The sequence below is a fragment of the Amblyomma maculatum genome, chromosome 3, assembly GCF_055883805.1.
Source record: "Amblyomma maculatum isolate TAMU_Amacu chromosome 3, ASM5588380v1, whole genome shotgun sequence".
In the NCBI taxonomy this organism is placed as follows: domain Eukaryota; kingdom Metazoa; phylum Arthropoda; class Arachnida; order Ixodida; family Ixodidae; genus Amblyomma; species Amblyomma maculatum.
Window position 1 is genome coordinate 74281448 of NC_139346.1, and position 21118 is coordinate 74302565.

General features: G+C 43.2%; 1 long non-coding RNA gene across 2 annotated transcripts; it reads left to right on the forward strand.

The window, feature by feature from the left end:
- Positions 1-460: 460 nt before the first annotated feature.
- On the forward strand, positions 461-16676 carry LOC146194985 (uncharacterized). 2 transcript variants are annotated; one of them, XR_014705934.1, is made up of 5 exons: positions 461-1248; positions 2379-2467; positions 3177-3231; positions 7030-7121; positions 16529-16676. It is a non-coding gene; the product is annotated as an uncharacterized LOC146194985 (long non-coding RNA). The 2 variants fall into 2 exon arrangements; XR_014705935.1 differs by having other exon boundaries at positions 462-1248; positions 7030-7098.
- Positions 16677-21118: the final 4442 nt, after the last annotated feature.

Below are 21118 nucleotides of genomic sequence, written 5' to 3' on the forward strand. Positions count from 1 at the left end.
CGATCACGTATATAACACAAGCAAACATACGGGACGTCGTGTCAGACACGTATGGCGAGCTTAGTACGGATCACACATATGCTCTTTCACATATGTACTACAATCAGCTGAATACGGCAGCGACGATGTCTTGCGATGTGTTTGCTAACACGTTGAAATGGCCACAGAGCGTAGCGTGGCGGAACGTCCGTGGCCACGATGGCCACGATGCCGATCTTCTCTGTCTCTTACTCAAGTGATTAAGAGGGACTCACGTATACCACTTTCAGGACTAGATCATACCTCCTAAACCTCCTGCGTCCCTTTTGTTTTCCTGAATACATTCGAGGGGTGCACATACATCATGACTGATGTTTTGTGGTCGTGTGCGCCTCTCAGCTAGCAGTTTAGTGAAATGATGCCGAGACAGCGAGAAAGCCGAATTGTTATCCTCTCGAACAATCGTCCTCCTAACGCTGCGGGCGAGTTCTTCGTTAACTTCCGGGCAAAAGGAGCAACATGCAGTACGACTTGTCTGACGACGGCGACCGCTAATTGACAAAAAAATAAAAATAAAATAAGAATGGAGTTGATAATGAAATTGCTACGCCTTTGTATATGAAGCTGTACACATTATGGTGCGTTACAAAACCTAAGCAGACACAAAAGCAGATGCAGAAGGAGCTGTGTAAGAACATTGTGTGTGTCAATGTCAAGCGAGACAAAAATGTGTCGTGTAGGCCTATAAAATTTGAAAAATAAATATATAAAAAGGTTGCTTGTATTACGGCCTCCGAGATCACCGTTTGGTGATCTCGGAGGCCATGCTTGTATACATGGTAAAAAGATGTCATAAGTGAAAAAAAAATAAATGAGGAAAAAGATCGTTAAAATAGAATAACAAGGGCTATATTTGGGCTAAATGGTGTGAGTTACTACTAAAAGAAGAGACAGAAACATTATTTACTCCTTATAGGTGGCGGGTGCGACACACGTGCGATTAGGCCATTTTGGGATCCATTGGTGACATGTGATACCTTGTTCAAGTTCGCGCTGTTCCAATTTCCCGATGAGTCTTTTGCTGTAGAGTATGTTAATGTAATTCAGGGGCACGACGCAGTCGTCAAACGTAACTCAAAAACCTTGCCGACGTTCAGCGGCCCTTCACAGAAGGTCAATCGGATAAACGTTGCCTGGCTCGAGAGGATAAAAAACGGCGGGCAACTGGCTCATCAAAGCTGTTCGTCGCGCAAGCTGTCAAGTTCAACCGTAAGTATACAGACTGTTATTGTATTTTTTGCAGATGTAGAACTGGCGCCCTTGCATTGAGCCAGATAGCGTTGCTATTTCGCTGTGGCGGTATGCATGCATGTTTATCAAGAAGGAGGAATAGACTTCGCGTATCTCCTCCACCCGCGTCTGGCGCTTCGCCTCGGATGCTGGCTGGTGCGCGTTGTTCTTCGGTCAGGTTGATCGCGCCCAGCTGGGTCTCAGGGTCAGAGCTGTGCAGGGTCTCCCAGGTTCTTTGGTTATTTATATTTACGGCCCTCCTTGGGGAGAAGGGGCATGCACGTAGTACTCAACATGTCGACAGTGCAGTAATTTTTTTTTCCCCAACGTTGGTATTAAGGGAGAAAAAAATACGATGTCACGCCACAGAAAGACTTTTGGCACATATCGCAGTGTCCGGATTTTGCAGTGACGTAAACAAGTGGAGCCATGGTTAAAATACTTTATGCTTGTTTCTGTACTCTGAAGGGACGGAAGAGGAAAGTTTTTCGTCAAGAACTGGTCCTAGATACCAAAAACCGGCGTTATTGGGTTTTTCAGATGCCGTAATTTTTTTACCGGCGAATGTTTATCAATGTTTTTTGGTTAGAACCGGAAAGTACATTGCCTGCTTGTGCCGTCTGTTTTTTTTTTTTTTAACGATATTTACTGCCTAAGGGCATCAGTAGGGTATGAGGTGAAGAATGAAGAAATGATTAAATTAATGGAAAAAGGTTGGGTGATTTTATGAAGTGAAGGAGTGAGCATGATGTCCCTCCGTCCAAGTGATATACGAGGCAGGATTGTTTGCTGGTAGGCTAGCTATCGCCAAGTGCCGGATTCGTGTCAATTTCAGTGCTGGGCAGTCCCACAGCAAGTGGTGAATGTCGGCTTCAACATTTTTGTTCTTGCATATCGGACACCGTGGGTGGGGACATAAGTGTCCCCGCCCAGGGTGTTCGATATGTAAAAACAAATATGAACGTAGTCATTGCTTTTTCAGAGCAAGAGCTCAATTTTGAACTGTGCCATTTGTATGTTAAGGCAAGTGATGTCATTCACAAGCCATAATATAGAGTGAAGCAAAGACGGGTATGAGAATGTCTGCTAATAGGTTTTCTTCTTCCTAGCTGTGCGCAGCAATCTGGAAATATTACTGAATGCAATGTTTGAGGAAGAGGAGGGATGTGGTGATGCCCATCGACTGAAGACCAGCAAGGTTTCTGTCTTCTGTACCTTCCATTCGTGTGTTATAGGCCATAATGAGAAAATGTTTTGTATTGCTTTTTAGATTTCTGTAAAAATGTATTGTTTTCCTTCTTTGACAACAGCATAAAATGCTTACGTTTGCAATCTAATCCCTGAGACAGAGTCAGAAATTAAATAGATCTGCGGGCCATTAAGATATGTTTTAAGATCATCATGTAGCAACTTCCTTATTCGAGTTAGCAGTGTGCTGCAGAAGCCTGTTTGAGCCAGAAATCCTGTACAGGGTGGTCGTGAACCCCATGTGTATCGGCCAGCTCCACAGCATCTTGGAGCTGGTAGATTGTCAAATTATTCAGCAGAAAGCTTTTTATGTTATTCAGTAAGTCTGGCACACCAATTTCAGCGAGTTTAACATGCAGTACATTGGCAAAATAAATTATTTTTCTGAGCTTTAATGGGCAGCTTGGTGGCATCACCTGTTGCCTTAGTGTTGATGCTAAGCTTTCACTATTCTCTTAAGTACCACAGCTTGCTATTGAAAATAATGTTCAAATTGCATTCTTCATTATACCATTAGTCTCTTTCATTCCTCCAGGCCTCTTATTGATGAATGACTGCTGCTTGTTAAAAGCTAGGAATCAGTTCTAAATTGTTTGTGTTTAAGCAGTTAAACCTCATTTTTGAAAAAAAAATTATGGTGTTTCTTTTTTGTATAATAGAAGCCAGGAAAAGGAAAGGGGGAGACAGCATCTTAGGCTGGAATTAGATCAAAAGGTAAGCAACTACATGTTTTTGGCCATGTTGAAGTAGTTAGAAGGCTTATCTATGCATAACTCATATTGAATAAAAAATTGTCATTGGCAATTTAAATACACTTTTGCAATATTATGATCCTCCACATAAATAAGTTAAAATCAGTCAAAAATTTTTCATATTGTGTCTACTGGAGAAATGAATGGCTTGTTTGCAATTTTAATGGCCTGGGAATGCATCATCATATTATGCATGTAGTGATCACACAGCCTCAGCTCTCTGTGTCAATTTCTACAGGTCATGTTACAGCTAATGATTACTTTTGTAAATGGGGAAGGATTTTCACGGTACAATTGAGTGTCACAATTAAAGGCCTGTGATCAATCATTACATGGCACTCTCTGGCACATTAAATGATTGGCATGGTGCATGTGCAGAATTAGACATATGATGAGGAATGTTTTTCAATGCCTGTCCCAGTCCTATCTGCCATCACTGCAAATTTGTGACTGCCTGCAACCCAGTATTGATTTCAAAGCTCTGGCTTGACTTAGAAAGGGGTCCATTCACAGCTGGTTCATTTATTGCTATGTCTTGAAGCCGGTTAACCATTGGAGGGCCTGTCTAAGAGTGCACTGTCTTAGCTCAGCGAAACTAACAATAAACGAACACGCAGCGCAGTGCTAATACAGTGGAACCCCAGTATAGTAAACTCGGATATAGTAAAATGAAACTGAAGTCCCAGTTCCTCTTCCATAAGTGACATCTTTTGCCTAAATGGTAAAAACATTTTTGGTAACAATCAGTTGTCGTAAAGTGCACCTGGCCACGGGGATGTACTTCCCTTGAAATTACATCACTGCACACGCACTACTTAGAATCGAAGGGCAGATAAAAAAAAAAAAAAAAAACTGCTTTTTTAATGGCTTTATCATCAGGCTCACCAACACTAAGGAGCCAACTTTACATAAGCCTTAGAACCGTGAAGGAAAGAATGCAGTGCATAGGATAAAAAAGTAAAGGTGGCTATGAATATGGAAGGAAGGTGGTGCAGTTCACTCAGAAGTAAAAGAGCGGAAAAGCGTAGCAAGAAGTAGGGAAAGAAAGAAATTTCCGAGCTGCAGGGCGAAACACAAGGAAGTGATGGCAAGAAATGTAGGCGCGGCATGTTCAGTTTTGCTGTGCTTGACTGTCACATACATTTCTCATCTATTGCCTTTTAAATGCCCTAAACAGTGGAGCGCAATGCCGTGTACATTCAAGGCTTTGGTTTTCACATGAAATCACTCAGTTGAACAATAATAGAGTAGAATGTTGAGCTAATTGGTGTAACATCTTGGAAGGAGGCAGCAGAGCAGGGGAACAAAACCGAAGAAGCGCACACAGACACAAGGACAACGCTGCACTGACAACTATATTGATCTGAACCCGCGCATCTTTTCTCCCTTCACTTTACCTCTGCAGCTAACTTATTCCTTATCTTTAACATCCTGCCAACAAGCGTAATCTGATTCCTTTTTCAACCGTACCACTGAAGGCGTGGTAACACACTGGTCTTCCGAGCTCCTGATTGCACGTGCTTCGAAAATTTTCCTTGTTAACCTGTCCTTATTCCTTCTCAAAACCTTCACATTGTGAAGGTCAGCTGGACATTTTTGGTCTTTGCAAATACAAATAAAGCAGCCTCTGCAGTGCACTGCGAGGTTGGTGTCTGACTTCTCCGATATTGCTGCAGCGTGCTCTCTAATTTTGTCATTAATGAATCTTCCTGTTTGTGCAATGTACTGCTTGATGTAGGTTTTTTTTTTTTTTTTAGCGCAAATAAAGACAAGAAAGGCGAGACGTTTGCGCTAAAAAAAAAACAACCCTACATCAAGATGAACTACCAACTCGCCCAGCAGGAATTTTTAATCAATGTATTGCTTCCCACAATGTAAGGGAATCTGGTAGACAATCCCCTGGATACAATCGGAGTACCTTGTCTGGTGCGCAGTTTGGCATCTAGACTTAAACTCCTGGTTATTCACTCGAGCAAACTTGCCTTTGGCTCTGTTTTATGTCGCAGGACACAATCCGGATGCCATGTCTGTGTCCAATCTTCATCAAATTATGGGTCAATCCATGGTACCACTCACCACTTATTTCTTTGTTTAAAGAAATAATGTAAAGGGCATCCTCGGAAAAAGGAGCCGTCCAAGCTTACTTTGCGTGCGCCTTTACTGCTGATTCTGATCACATGTCGGTGGCAGCACTTTGCAAAGTGTGGAGGCCACGTGCTCCTGTGTTCTCTCTTATATTGCTTCTAGCTGTACTATGTTGCATAATTACATGCCAAAGTTATTGGCACGAGCACAAGACTGCCTGTCTTGTTTGCGTGATAGAAAAAGTTATGCGTTCATATAACCTTTACTGTGTTGAAGAGCTGGAAAGGAGCAGACATTTTCTGCCAGCCAAATAGTCTGTCTCATCATCATTATCATCATCCTTTTCTATCCCTTAAAGGCCCCAAGTGGGGTATTACACTGGGGGGGGGGATCGATAACATATGTATCAGCGGTCAGGAAATGAAAAACGAGAACAGGCACTACAATGCAGTAATACAACAGCAATACAAGAATACCATAAATTGTACCTGAGCACAATTCAAAAACTCCTAAAACAGACTATGGCAGTATAAGAGCAAAAACAAATGCAACATAGACCACAATCGCATAAACTCGAAAGAATAAAAATTGCACAGAAAGGAAACTATTGTAGTTGTTCGTTTAGATCGGCAGCAAGTATAGCCGTAAATTTAAATGTCATGCTTGGAGGCTATTGATTCGGATAATTTATTCCATGCTGCAATTGGTCTAGGAAAAAAAGGACCTGTTGAAAGCATCAGTGTGACCATGAAGACGCTGAACGCTCATTGAATTATAATGGCAACGAGAAGTGCGTAGTGGCGACTCTAAGAGCAATTTTGGTCAATGAGGACAAAGTTGTGCAATTTTCCGTCAGAATTTCCAGTGGGTGAAGGTCAAGGGAGGCTTTGATACCAGTTATGTAATCCAAATAATGTGCGCTAAAATGTTGTTATCTGAGCACTGTTGCGATACAGTGCTTGTCGTTCAGACTTAGCACTGTATGCGACTACTTTTTTAGAGTACAAACATTTTCGTTGAATTGGGAACCAGAAATCTTGCATCTAGAAAGAAAAGTGCAAATTTTCTTGGGCTCACTCATTCAGAATGCACCTTGAATATTTTAATCTGAGTGCTCGCTTTGTCTGTTTCATCTGAGGCAGTTGAGACCATTGCGCATTATTTTGAGCAAGTGAGTCCATTTAACCGAGCAGCTGGCGGGTGCGTATGTAGGCACACCTTCTTCCTGTAGGTATTGCTTTATGTACACTGGAATATGGACACTGCCTCCTTGCATTCCAATCTTATAGTTGGTGCTGTGCAGTGGTAGCTCATTCGGCGTTGGTTGTACAATACATAGCTGCCTTTTGTGGTGCCACCTCAAGGACGATTTCTAAACTCTGCAAGTGATACCTTTCTGATTATGTCTGCAGACCTTGTGCAGGAGCAAATGAAAAAAAAAAAAAAAAAGAAGGTTATTTTCTAAGGCCCAGACAAAGGCAAATAAGTTTTACTCAGTAGCATTGTTGGTTGCTGCACGACATAGTGCAAATGATTTCTAGCTGAGTAGCATCTTTGTGTTGCTCTGTGCTGTCGGTAGCTAAATAAGTTTGCGAAATTTAAACTTCACCCATCTGAAGCTCCAATGTGCAGTGTTGCTCATGTTTTCTTTCTGTAATGTTCTGTTGTTTTATAGAGTTGCCAGAACTTGTTGACGTCTTCAATACTTCTGGGATGGCTGGTGCAGCAGCAGGAAATACTGGAGGTACTGAGTGTTTTGGCTGTCCTGTAAGTGTTGATCAACTGATGCAATGAAAATTAAGTTAACCTGTAGCCCTTTATAAGAGGCACCTATTCTGCATTATTTTTTTATACCCGTTGCTAAGCATTATTCTCTCAGAAAGTACTGTGTGTCAAGTTGGGTAGTGTAAATGCCTCATTGGGGCACTGAAAATTGACCTGACAGAGCTGCACAGTCTAAGCAGTAAGAAATCTAATCAGCCCAGATACACCTTCAGTTTTACTATGAACAGAAGAGTTTAACATCAAGTCTAAACAATGTTTGTTGCGCTGTTGGGACCATGAAGGTGGCACATCTATTAGATCAAAGTAGGGAATTCGCTTGTAGGATGAAAGAGCACTGAACAAGTGTAGAGGGGGAGCCTCAGTTAGCAAGCCGAGCCAACATTTCGACAAGGGGACTTGTCTTCGTCTGGGCAGCACAATTACTAGTGGAGGTTTTAAATACGGTTTTGCTTCCGAAGAAGACAATCTAGGGAGGGGGGGGGGAGAAAGAAGCAGGGCGAGAAGTGAAAGAATGTTTCCTTGGGTATGAATTTCTATGAGCATGGAACCAGTGCTTTCATCATCGCATGAAAAAAAAAAAAAAGAAAAGCAGCAGCAGCAAGAAAATTTAATATGCAAAGTAAACGATTGTCAGCACCTAAAGCAGGTTCGATGCTGACACGTGTTTCTTGAAAGGGGACAGGTAGAACAAAAGGAAGATGGTTTACCCGGTATGAAGAAGTACTGAACAAGGGTAAAAGGGGTGCGCCTCAGATCACAGGTCGAGCCAACTTTTCGACAAGTGGACTTGTTTTCGTCTGGGCAAAGTGATTATCACTGGCAAGGGTTTAAATATTCTTTTGCTTTCGAAGAAGAAAAGATTAGGAGGGGAAAGTGGGTAAGAAGAAAGTAGGTGAAGGAGTGTGGAGGGGAGGATGGGTGAGAAGGAAGTAGGTCATGCAGTGAAAAAATAAATAAATCTTCAGTATGTATTTCTCAGCCTGGAACCAGGGATCTTGGGGTGGCCTGCAAAAGAAGTAAAAGCAGCATACCAGGAAAAACTAAAATACCGGTTAGATGATTTGTCACCACTTAAGAGGGTTTGGTGCAGATACACCTGACAAAGGGACAGGCTTTGCAAAGGGCCCTGATAAGGAATATATCTAAGGGGGCCAATTCTTAAAACTTTCTGCAAAGCTGGTGGTGGTGGTGGGGGGGGGGGGGTGGGGGGGAGGTTAGTACAAAGTCACAGGATAATAACTGCACAGTGAACCACAAATGACATGCAAAAGAAAAAGTTTGAGGACAAACTCAAGCAACAAGTGATAAGGGGGAAATGTGTTTGGAGAAGCATGTACAGCTTATGCTATTGCAGAAGGGAATAGATTGTACATGCGTTGTGAATAAACTGTACAATTAACGCTATGTGGGATTGTTTCCACGAATAGTTATATTGCATAGGGAATATACTTAAGGGATTCTCTTAAGTGGTGACTAATCATCTACCCGGTATTGTAGTTTTTCCTGGTATGCTGTTTTACTTCTTTTGCTGGCCACAGGATCCCTGGTTCCAGGCTGAGAAATACATACTGAAGATGTTTTTTTTTGTTCACTCCATGACCTACTTTCTTCTCATCTTCTCACTCATCCTCCCCTCCCCACTCCTTCACCTGCTTTATTCTCACCCACTTTCACCTCCACAGCTTTTCTTCTTTGGAAGCAACAGCGTATTTAAACCCCTGCCACTGATGATCGCTTTGCCCAGACGAAGACAAGTCCACTTGTCGAAACGTTGGCTCGACCTGCAAACTGAGATGTACCCCTTTTACATTTTAGGAAACGTAGCGCAAAGAAGACAAGGACAAATGCAAACGCACCAACTCACCCAATTCAGCATTCTTGTACCCCTTTTACCCTTGTTCAGTGCTCCTTCATACATTGAAAGGGACAAGCATTCCAAAGGGACCTGATGAGCAATACAGCTAGCTGCATGGGAACAGCTATCAAGAGGTTTTGGAAAGGGGAGAGAAGGACAAAAAAAAATTAAAATAACAACAAATCAGAGTATACTATACCTGCCAAGCATGGCATTATCTGAAACGATTCAAGGGGGAACCAAAGTAAGAAGTAATGAGAAACTAACATGTTTGAAAAAACACTTGGAGCTTTTGCTATTACAGGAGGGGGGCGGGGATACAGAGTATGTACAGGCTGTTTCACACTTAGGGGAAAACTCGGAGCGAGTGGCATCGCGATGCGGCGAGCGCTGCAATCGGGAGCCGCCAGCAGCTCGAGCATGCGCAGATGCTCGAGGGGCGGAGTCTAAGCCGCGTCGTCTGCTACGACTCTCGGCGCTCGCCGGGAAGGGCACCACTCTGGGCAGTGCGCGGTTTTCGTTGTTTTGCGGCAACTAAGCCGATATGCTGCACTAAAATTTTGCGACGCCAGCCTCTTGGCCTTCATTTGCGAAACTGAGGTTGTGCACACTTCCCCTGACAGCATGCTTCTTTTTTTTCATCATCGGGATACTGACCGCGAGCAGGTGTGTTTGTCCACTGTGTCTGCTGCAGTAATACGCCGCGACTAGAAAGAGACACAGAAACGTGTGCGCAGTGTGCTCAGTCTTTATTTAATCACGAGAGAAAAATTTAATAAATGAAAAACAGTTCCCAAACGGCTGTAGGAGTAAGACACAATGAAACAAACCGATACGAATGAAGGAAACATATGCTGACGGTGCTGCGTCTCGGCAATACTGTCTTACCCTCACACACCGGTGCCCGCCGGCGGGAAAAGGCGCACGTCAAGCTCCGAACTTAACTTAGTATCTCGTCATGTCTCCACCAGCAGCAATGACAGCGCTCATTCTGGATGGCAGTGAGGCGTAAAGTGACTCGGTAAGGGACTGGTTCATGCGCAGCGCTTCCCATTCGGCGATAATTGTGGACCAGAGCCTATCCTTGGACAGCCCATGCAGAGCGGGGCGCGCCAAAGATGCTTTTAACGATCCCCAAACATTTTCTATAATGTTGAGGTCCGGTGACTGGGGCGGCCACTCGAGCACAGTAACACCGCGTTCTTCGAGCAGCTCGTTCACAACGCGAGCGGTGTGGATGGGCGACCTGTCTTGCTGAAATATGTAGTCGCCTTCTGGGAATGGGCCGTCAAGAATGTAAGGAATCAAAACGTCGCCTATAATTCCCGCGTACTTTTCGGCGGTGAACTTTCCTTCGAGACGTATTAGCGGTCCAAGTCCATCTTTACTGATGCATGCCCAAACGCTGACACTTGTACGCCCGCTCGCCGCGACCCGTTGCAGATACTGAGACATGTAGCTGAAAAAAAAAAGCGAAAAAGCGTCCATTGAGTTCCGATATTTTAAACCACATGCCTCAACCCTTCTTCGAATCTGGGCTAGGTTCACTTTACTGGTTCATGTTCACAGAACCGTTGCGAGTGCTGGTTCAAATCACAAGCTCATGCACCCTCCGTAGACTCGGTGATTAAATTGCAATACAGACTGAAATAAGTGATGCATTGCGGCGCTTTAGGTCAATTTAATAAGCAGTTCCAGTAACCAAATATATTTAAATATTTGTTAGACCAAGGACTATTTTCTGACGCTTTATGATTCATCTGCCGGATGCTGAAAAAATAAGGCTAGAGCCGTACCTCTTTAGAAAAACGTAAATATTATATGTTAATCTCCAGATTTAGCAAATGAATAATTAGTGGGTATACAGTAAAGACTATACTGTGTCTTGACAGGGCACCACACTCGTGCTCTTTCGTCACCAGTGGTCGTAAAAGTGGATTCGTCACTGAAGACAACATTTTTCCACTCTTCAATGGACCACCTCTCATGTTCTCTTGCAAAACCTAGCCGCTTTGCCTTATTCTCATTCCGAAGCAGAGGTTTTTGAGCTGCCGCTCTACTCTTCAGGCCTGCTTCATTCAGTCTCCGCCTGACGGTAGCCTTCGATGCCTTCAGCTTCAAGCTTTGCTTTATTTCTTGAAGTGATGCGCGGGGGGCGTCTGCAGCAGCCACAACTATCCACAAATCCTCATCTTCTGTTGTGGCCCTTGGCGGACGTCCACGGGGAGCATCCTTGATGCGTCCTTCTTTCTTGTATGCTTGTAAAATCCTGTTCACAGCTTTTAGAGATCTTCCCATAATATCAGCTATCTTTTTTTGAGTATAGTCCCTGCAATATAGTTCTACAATTTTGAATCGCTCTTTCTCCGGAATACGGGCCATGTGCACAAGACAAAATCTGATCGCCGACGGTATAGTACCGCTCTTGTCAAATAAAAAAGCTGGAGTGAGGCAGGGAAGATGAGCGCCGAGAGCAGTCTTCAATCTTTTAAAGCTACCGGTATCTTTATCGAGTCACGCCAGTATTTTCGCAGCAGTGACTGAAGGAAGATGACGAGGCTTGTTGGCTTTTCAGCACTATTTCTTTTGACCTTAAGCAGTTTAAAAAACGAAAATCACCAGTAGGTCCACCACTAATACCTCATGGCGCGTACTTTGATTTGAGGTCCCTGACGGAGACAATTTACACACTGCTGCCTTCTAGAATGAGCACTGTTATCGCTGTGGCTGGGGACATGAAGATATACTAAGTGAAGTTCCAAGCGTGACGTGTGCGTTTTCCGGCCGGCGGGCACGGCTGTCTGGGGGTAATAAAGTGTTGTCGAGATGCAGCACCATCAGCATCCATATCTTCCTCTAGACATTTCTTTCAATCGTATCAGATCGTTTCATTGTATTAGACTCGTACAGCCGCATGGGCTATTTTGCGTTTAGTAATTTTTCATTTCGTGGTCCAATAAAGGCTGAACGCACTGCGCGCAGTTTAGTGTCAGTTCTTGGATTATTACGGGAACGCACACTGGGGATAGGGCTGCTCGCATTTAGTACCCTTGCCCTCCTAATAAAGAGAAAGTGACACATGCTCTGAAGGGAAGTCTTTACAGGCCCATTATTGGCAATGAAGGCCTACATGCTGGCGTCGCAAAATTTTAGTGCAGCATATCGGCTTAGTTGCCGCAAAACAACGAAAACCGCGCACTGCCCAGAGTGGTGCCCTTCCCGGCGAGCGCCGAGCGTCGTAGCAGACGACGCGGCTTAGACTCCGCCCCTCGAGCGTCTGCGCATGCTGGAGCTGCTGGCGGCTCCCGATTGCAGCGCTCGCCGTTTCGCGATGCCACTCGCTCCGAGTTTTCCCCTAAGTGTGAAACAGCCTGTACATATGCTATGAACAAAGTGTACTATTTACACTTTATGGAATTGTTGTCATGACTAGTTGTGGCAGAGAGGAAATATATTTAAGGAATACTAATGCTTCTTTCAAGATATTGTTGCAAGATAACGACAACGAAGTGTTTCCTTCACTTGCCTTTTGGAAGGGACAAGGAGATGACAACAAAGTGGGCCTGGTTCCATGTTGCTGCTCGCGGCTATGCTTGTTGAGGCTGTTGTAAATATACTGTAAATACATAGTTTCCACGTAACAATATTTGCTCCTGTTGGTTCCAATCTTCTAAATTTATGGATTAGATATGCCACCCTATATTTTGTGTCCCTTGAAGATTTAAAGCCCAACATGGAGAATAAATAAATAAATTTCAATAACCTTACGGCCCATCTGATTGAAATGCTGGGAAGCTGCTTTTGGGAGGTTTTTGCCTGTGTCTGCCCGATGTTCATTTACCCTTCTGTTCATTGATTGCCCAGTCTCTTTCGGACAAGTTCGGAGCCATAATTGAAAACCTGCTTGAAAAGCCATGCCCTTTGCTGACTGCAAATATCGCTCTGTAGGATGAGTAAATGAATGCGCTTCTTCGACTGCGATGGGCAAGGCACTGATGCGTGGGGTGCAGCACAGATGTCCGCACAGCTTCTCCGCACCTCCAGTTCCCCCAATTTACTGCATGTAACACACTGCTTCCCTGCAAGTCCACCGTCGTCTGGGGAAGCCATCGCGCAGGGCAAGCCACGAAACTTTCGCTTACCAGTGACGACTTGAAATGTGCCCATGCCACAAAAGTGTAATGCGATGATTAATTACAGTACTGGTACCGGCAGCTGATCAGAGTTATCAAAGCTTATGCTACGCCGCACGTTCAGACTATAAGGATGGTCGACTCTGGCAAAAAAGAAAAAAGAAAAAAAAAAAACAGATCTCCCGCTCCAAGCGGCCTGGAGTAGAAGTTGCAGTGAAGGCATGTCGTGAATGTGGCAGTTAGTCTTACCGCCATATTCACGACTGCGCCTTCACTCTAACTTCTACTCCAAGCGGCCCCCGAGGCCCGTTTTTCGTTTCAGAAAACAACCTCCACTCGAATAACTCCCAACAGTGGCAGAGAGAACTCGAGTTTTCTCAAGAATCTCTAGTCCGCAGCGCCGCTGCCTTGGCGCCGCTCCTCGACCACTCCACTTGTAAACACTGAGGACATCACATCGTTTGCTCGCTGTGTGGACTTTGTTCTACCGGTATATCAAACTTCACGAAAGTGGATATGACGAGGATGCACCAAACCTTTCTCTAAAGCATTGGCTGAAAGTGACAGCGACCCAGGACATCTGGCACGTTATAGTTTTACAGGTGTGGCCGTAGCCTCTTGCTGCCCGTGCCGAGCTTTTATAACTGTTATCAGCCGCCGGTACCAGTACTGTAATTGATTATCGCATTATGCGTCTGTGGTGTGGGTACATTTCAAGTCGTTGCCGATGAAGTGAACAACTTTTCGGAGCCTACTGAGTGCAGAGTTGAGGCGCGCATTTCACGGTTAATGGTGAGCTTGCTTGCAGGTGGACTCGAGCTGTGGGGGAGGCGCACTCCTTCCATAGCTCGCCTTGTCTGATGAACGGCGGCAAACTTGTCGTGGGGGAACAGCATGTCACATGCAGTAAGCTGGGGTGCACCGAAGGCGCGGTGGGGCTGTGCGGACATCTGTGCTGCACCCCACGCATCAATGGCTTGCCTGTCACCTGAGGGTACGTAGTGCGTCTTCGGACGCGCGGCACTGTCGAGGGAGTGCATTGGTGTGCTTGTCCTACGGAAGGATATTCGCTGCCAGCAAAGGCATTCTCTTCAAGCACATTTTCAGTTAGGGCTCCGAATTCAGTGTGTATGCGCTGAAACGCACTGTGAAGCAGCATGAAGGTTTTCACCGTTTGCCCCCGAGCCCTCTGAAGGCCAAAGCCATGTTCATAGAAAGTGCCGGCTTTTACTTTTTTTTTTTTTCAAATGTATTTTGATGTCTGTCAAAGCATGGCAATAAAAAAAAAAAGGCAAAGCAGCAAAGGGCGAGAACATCTCACACCAAACAAATAAAACTCTGTCACCAGCAGCGACTGTTGCCAGGCGCAAAAGCATTTTTGGTAGTTTTTCACAGCCACCCTTTTCATCTAGCCCACAAAACAAGTTCCACTATGCTCTTAACATCGAACTTGCTTGCGAAGGTTGTTGAAGACTCAACATGAAAAACTAAGCGTGCTACTTTAGCACACAGTTTTCGGGCCAAAAGTACGCCTTAATTTCATCCCCATACGCCATTTGCGCTGCTTCGAGTAGAAAGAGAACTTGTCAGAGGAAATGCCGAGTTGGATTCATGAATCCTAATTGGCCCTGAAGTGGAGGAGTGGCTGTTTTCTCCACTCCAAGCACTGGTGGTAGAGCGTCGAGTCGAGGCACGTTTACAATATGGGCGCTAGTTTGCATTCATGTGAGAAAACCATTGAGAACTTATAGTACAAGAATCAAACTGAACTTGGTGGTCTGTATTGCAGAGACTTTCAGTTTGCACATCCCATTCCTATTATACCTGCAATGCAGTTGCAGACTTTCAGGCACCGTTAAAACATTCACAGCGCCAATTGGTTTCGTATTGAGTGGGAGCACCCATTTCATGGCAGTTGTATCAACACATGAAGCTCATGATAATTTTTGATGGCAATGTTTGTACCTCCAGCCGTCAGTCAGGATTTTAATTGAGATGTCCCAAGTTTGGTCAAAAGGTTTTCTGTGGGCAAAATTAATGGTAGAGCACCTGTTTGGAGCAGCTTGGCTCCACAGAAAATTTCAACTGTACTGATATTTTGAGGTATGCAATTGTATGTTACCAAAGCTTTACTTGTTTCGTTTGCTGTTTCTTCCAAATTCGCTTGTATTAGAGTCGCAAATGCATGCATTCAAGATTAAGCGGAAAGGGAAGGGTTTGAAAACTTGGGTTTTGTATTTTCTACACCGCTAAAAGACAAACTGTTCATGCAGTGAAGTTCGTAATATAACAGTGTTTTTTTTTTATATAAATGCTGCTGTGTAAAAACAAAATTTCGTTGTAAATTAGGATGGATTAGGGCGGACGTTAAGAAGCGGAGATTTTTTTTTTCTAGTTTTTTTGCCAGAGTCGACCGTCCTTGTCGTCTGAACGTGCGGAGTAGCATAAGCTATGGTGGATGCGAATGTTAAGAAGCGGCACATTTATCATTTTTTTTTTTTTTTTTTGCAAGAGTTGTCCATTCTTGCATTTATAAATCAACGAAAGCATGCGGTCAGCTGTGATCATGACACCGGCTTTTAGAAGGGCGGTACTGGTATATCTAACCTGGCCAGATTTGGGCTGCATTTGAGAATTTTATTCACTTATTTTGCGTAAATAGGGGCTGCCATATTTGTTACAGCTTACAGTATTTATTATTTTGTTACAGTATTTGATTGTTTTAAATGTTAAAAAGAGGGCTTTAATTTGTGTCTTGTTTCCTTCCTCTTCAGTTCATGCGATGTCAAAATTTCCCCACCTACCTTACTCTATGGTCCAGAGTTTTTTGCGTCACAAATTCAACAATGCAGCGAGTGCATTGAAGAAAGCAAGTAAAGAATCATAAACAGGAAGGGTCAGGGTTCGGGCTAGTGGGTAATCTACATGAGGTTCCATAGTGCACATTAAAGAAGGGACATAACACGAGCGCTCGTGTTCGGTCCTTTCTTTGATGCACGCTATGGAACCTCATGCATAAACGGGAAGTATGTTTCATTTCTCATTCTCTGATAAAAAAAAAAAAAATATGCTTCCAAGATTCTAACCCGCACTCCTTTATTCTGAAAAATGGAACTATTATATTCATGTCAGGATCAGATAAAAAAACAGAATGCCCTATTGTGGTTTCCATTACAGGTTGGTGGCTTTGCCATAGTCTACATTTCAAATACGGCGTTTCAGACATTGCGGTTTCCAACTCCAGCTCAGCTTTTTTACTTTTGTTTTGTCATCATTCATAACCATGTTAAGAAGGAACGAACCATCTGGTTTCTAAAGCTTGTTCTTGTAGCAGTATATGATTGTTAATTGGAATGTTAAAAAGCCTACTTTAATTTGTGTCTTGTTTTCTTCCTTTTCAGTCCACGTTGCGTCCAAAGTTTGGAACCTATCCAGATCTGCGGTCCGGACTTTCTACTTGCTTTCGTTTAGCACGAGATCAGTGTTTTGTTACTCTATATATTGGTGTATTGTAGCACTGTTTCTTGAAAATTAAACTCTGTAAATAGATATTGAGTGGCATAGGCGTATTTCTTTTCCATGGACTGTATTGTGATTTAATGTGTGATATGATATGGCCGAAATTGGTTGCTGCGAGTACTATGAAAGACCCCATAGTGGAGGGCTTTGGAAATTTCGACCACCTGGGGTTCTTTAATGTGCACTGACATTGCACAGCACTCAGGCGCCTTGCTTTCCACCTCCATCGAAAAGTTGCTGCTGCGGCCAGGATTCGATCCCACATCCTCGGGCACAGAAGTCTTGCACCCTAACCACAGCACCACCACGGTGGGTCATTGTACTCAAATGCTTCAAATAAAGATATAAAGGAAGTTGTGTCACATATATTCAGACTGGGTGGGTAAAATACGGACGGAAATAACGGTAAGTTAGCTTAAGTAACATTGACTTTTGAAAACTGTCAACCAAGGAGCATGAAAAAGGGTCATGACAATGGACACAAATGTCGCATTGAGGTGTTTGTCGGTATTGCCCTTCATTTATGTTTCTCGGTAGCTAGTTTTCAAAATGTCGGACGTATTTTCAGCATTTGGCAGCTATATTTTTGGTGCATTTTTGCAACATTTTTGTAATGCATCAAAAATATGAGCGCATCACATTTTTCATGTATTTTTAGTGCATTCCGAGAATGGTATAAATTTATGCTTTTAGTATATTATTAGTATATTTTTCTTGGTTTGGAAAATATAACTGCAACATATTTGTAATGCTCCAAAAAATATGAGCGCATCCTATTTTTCATATATTTTTAATCCATTCCAAGGGTACTTTCTCCCAGCATGAAAAATAGGTCAAGTACATTAGTAATACTTTCAAAGTACATTGTCAGTCTATCGGTGGAAGATTTTGTGAACCCTGCCAAGCTGAAGAAAGTACATTTTCAGTATGTTAGAAATATGCTCAATAGGCGAAAAGCATATTTTAAACATATTTATATTAAGATATGCAGTGTTGTACTCCTAGTATATTTATAACATATTTGTATGGCATTGGGACAAAAAAATGCGAAATTAATATGAAATAAATACAATGCGTTTGAAGTACATTTTTAGTGTGCCTGTTTTTTGCTAAGGGTTTCCTCACATATTCACGTATTTGCTGACGACTGTGTCATTTTTCGAGCAATAACATGCAGTGACGATGTAACCACCCTTCAATCAGACCTGAATGCTATAACTTCTTGGTGCAAAACATGGCTAATGGAACTCAACATCAATTAATGTAAATCCCTTCGCGTATCCAGAACTTGCGACAGTACTCCCACTTATTTTCTAAACCATCTTCCGTTAGAATCGGTACACTCATGTAAGTACCTTGGTGTACACATCAATTCCACTCTTACTTGATCTTTACATATCACACACATAATTAACAACGCTAATCGTATGCTGGGTTACATCCGCCGCAATTTCGCTAGAGCGCCTTCCTCGCTCAAACTTTTGCTGTACAAAATGTTGGTACGTCCAAAGATAGAATACGCCGCACCTATCTGGGACCCTCATCACGAAACTCTAATTCATTCGCTAGAAATGGTCCAACATAACGCTACCCGTTTCATTCTTTCAAACTATCACAGGAGCGCCAGCATATCTTCAATGAAATCAAGCCTTAATCTGCCACCCTTAGCTACACGTCGTAAAATGTTTCGTATCTGTCTGTTCCATAAAATGTTTCATCATCCGCACTTACGTACTGAACTTATCCCTCCCCCGCATCACGTATCATCAAGACTAGATCACGCCTACAAAGTCGGTGTACCATTTTGCAGAACTAACGCTTTCTTTCAGTCCTTTTTACCTCGCACTGCAGCAGAGTGGAATCACCTTCCGGCACCAACAGCAACCATCAAAGACCATCAGCTTTTCAAGGATGCCTTAGCTAACATTGTATGATTAACCACATCTGTAACCTTTCGACAGTTGGTCCATTTTGTTTATTTAATTTCTATTTATGCCTGTAACCACTCCCCTCTCTAATGCCAACGGCCCTGAAGGTACTTGAAATAAATAAATAAATAAAAAATGCCTATAAATAGGGCGGCGTAAGTCGTACCGTGATGAAAACAACGTAGCTTTCTATTATTCGAAATCAGCTTTATTTTCTCAAGCCAGTAATTAGAAATAATAATTAGTCTTTACTAATTATTAAACTTAAGTAAACTAAAATAATACTGAAGGTTAGTATAGGCGACTATAAACATCTCTGAATTTGTTTCACGCTGCTATAGGGCAAACCGTGTTTTGTAACACCTTGGACCAAGTTAGCTGGGACACCTTAGATATATGTGCGCATCTTTACGTGTAGAAATACCCTTACTCATCAAACTGAAGCAGCACGCTTCGCAAGCACGGACACTTAACACTGACCTGCCTGAATATATTCGCTTGAGCTCTCCAAAGCGGCTTAATAAAGGGAAAAAACAGTTTCGCTTACATTTTTGTTTTCTTCGCTCAGAGCATAGCACAGCCTAGCGAACGCACAAACTCTGTCGGCTTCCTAGAAAAAGAAAATCGAATTATGTTTCTTCAATGATACTCCCTGAATGTTATGAGCTTTCTACAGAATAGAACATTACAGTTGGTGCCATGAAACTTGCTTCTTTGGTCTGCGTCTTTAAATATAGCACTAATGATCGCAAAAGCTCATAATCACTTTTCAGAATAACGCGAATATATCACTAAACACGATAAACGCTCCAAAAAAAAGTATTAATGAATAAATATAATAAGCAATGGGGGGGACTGCAATTGGAGCACCGAGATTTCTTGTTCCGTGTATGAGGCCACGGATGAAGACGGTGAGCCAGAGCCGAGAAGGTGCTGATGGCTGCTTTTGCATCCGAGCGCTAGACCTGTGCAGGTAGGCTCTCCTTCATGTATCCTCGCTTTCTTAGCTCATGTTTAAGCGGCGGGTTCGCAAACGAATGAATGACCCAATGAATAGAAACGCTTTAAGGAATGAAAAAGATACAGCTAAGAACAGCTGTTAGGAAATTAGTATGGAGAAGGGTGTAGGTGCAGGCGTCGTGGATTCTCTTTTTATACCATTAAGATATAAGATCCTGCAACTTGAAAGCCCTGAAATGAATGTTGCGGCATTTTCAATTAGTTATCGGCCTTTCCAAGCGTAAAATTATAGCACAATTTTCAAAATTCGTTCCGCCTTGGAATCTATATTTATTTTCACGATAAAGGCAAATAGACTAAACATTTGGCTCATTAAGCATAAAGCACTGTACGCCCTCTTGGTTTTTCACCGCTTCCATACAACTACTTCCAAAACAACAAACTATAACAGCAAGGATATATGTTTTCGTCGCCAGGCAGAAAGTAAATGTCAGGCATTGCACAGCGACATTTCATCAGAGTTGAAAAATTTTCATCCCCACGAAGTCTTAACAAATAGATAATTTTCTATTCGCGTCATTCATATATATTGTGCCGGAAAAGTCCTGCGCGAGTTTTTACACGAGACAGTTTTTCCCTACTTTCTTTCCACATATATTTCACTACCTCACCTTCATTGCTGCAGGATGTATGTTGAGGTTCATAATGGTGTCCTTGCAGGCGTAAACAAGTCCAGTTGCGACGGCGCTCGCTTTCGCATTGTGCCATGGATCTGTTTCAAGAAAAAAAAAACACGCTTTTGGCAAAGAAATTCGTCATCGTGAGCTATTTGCGTAAATGTGATTCGGGCATTAGTTCCTGCAATCTAAATGTAAGCTTACGACAAAGGACGTTCTTAAAGGTAAGCCGAATAATATATTTGACACTCAACAGTTATGAACACAAAGAAAATATGTCTAGGCAAAATTAAAGTTAGGCGCTATCCTCGGTCCGCTTACGCGAGATGCGGCCGCGCATGCTCAGACCGACCTGTGAGGTCCATGTGGCCCCACATACCGGTAAACGGCGCGCAATCCTGCCGTGTACAGATCCACACGCCTCCACGAGTAGCCGACATTAACGGATCAAGACAATCGTGTATCGCGCTTAGTAAATCTGCCTCGAAAATAATTTCCCAAAACCATCCCACTGCTTTTCAATACACTGGACACATACACGTCTAAGCAAAGGCGACCTTGTCATCCCGTAAATGATTACAAGTAGGAAACTTCTTACGTCTTCTTCGTCCGGTGAACGATGGCGAGCACGTTTTCGCATTAGGTTTATCTGCTTGCTTTGAATCGCTGATACACAGCCGCAGACTGATTTTCGTCGGTTATTTCCTGCCCTGAGCTCTGACTGGGAGGTTGCAAGCGAGCTATTGTGCTCTATGCTCGACACTCGATTTCGATGAATCTTGAGCCCTTCGGGCCTCTCTCGAAGACTTCGGATGAATCAGGCAATGGCAGCATTACATGGCATTCACCTTTCGAACGGTTTTAAGCTTAATTCTTTTATCGAGACTTCTAAGGCGATCATCAGTTT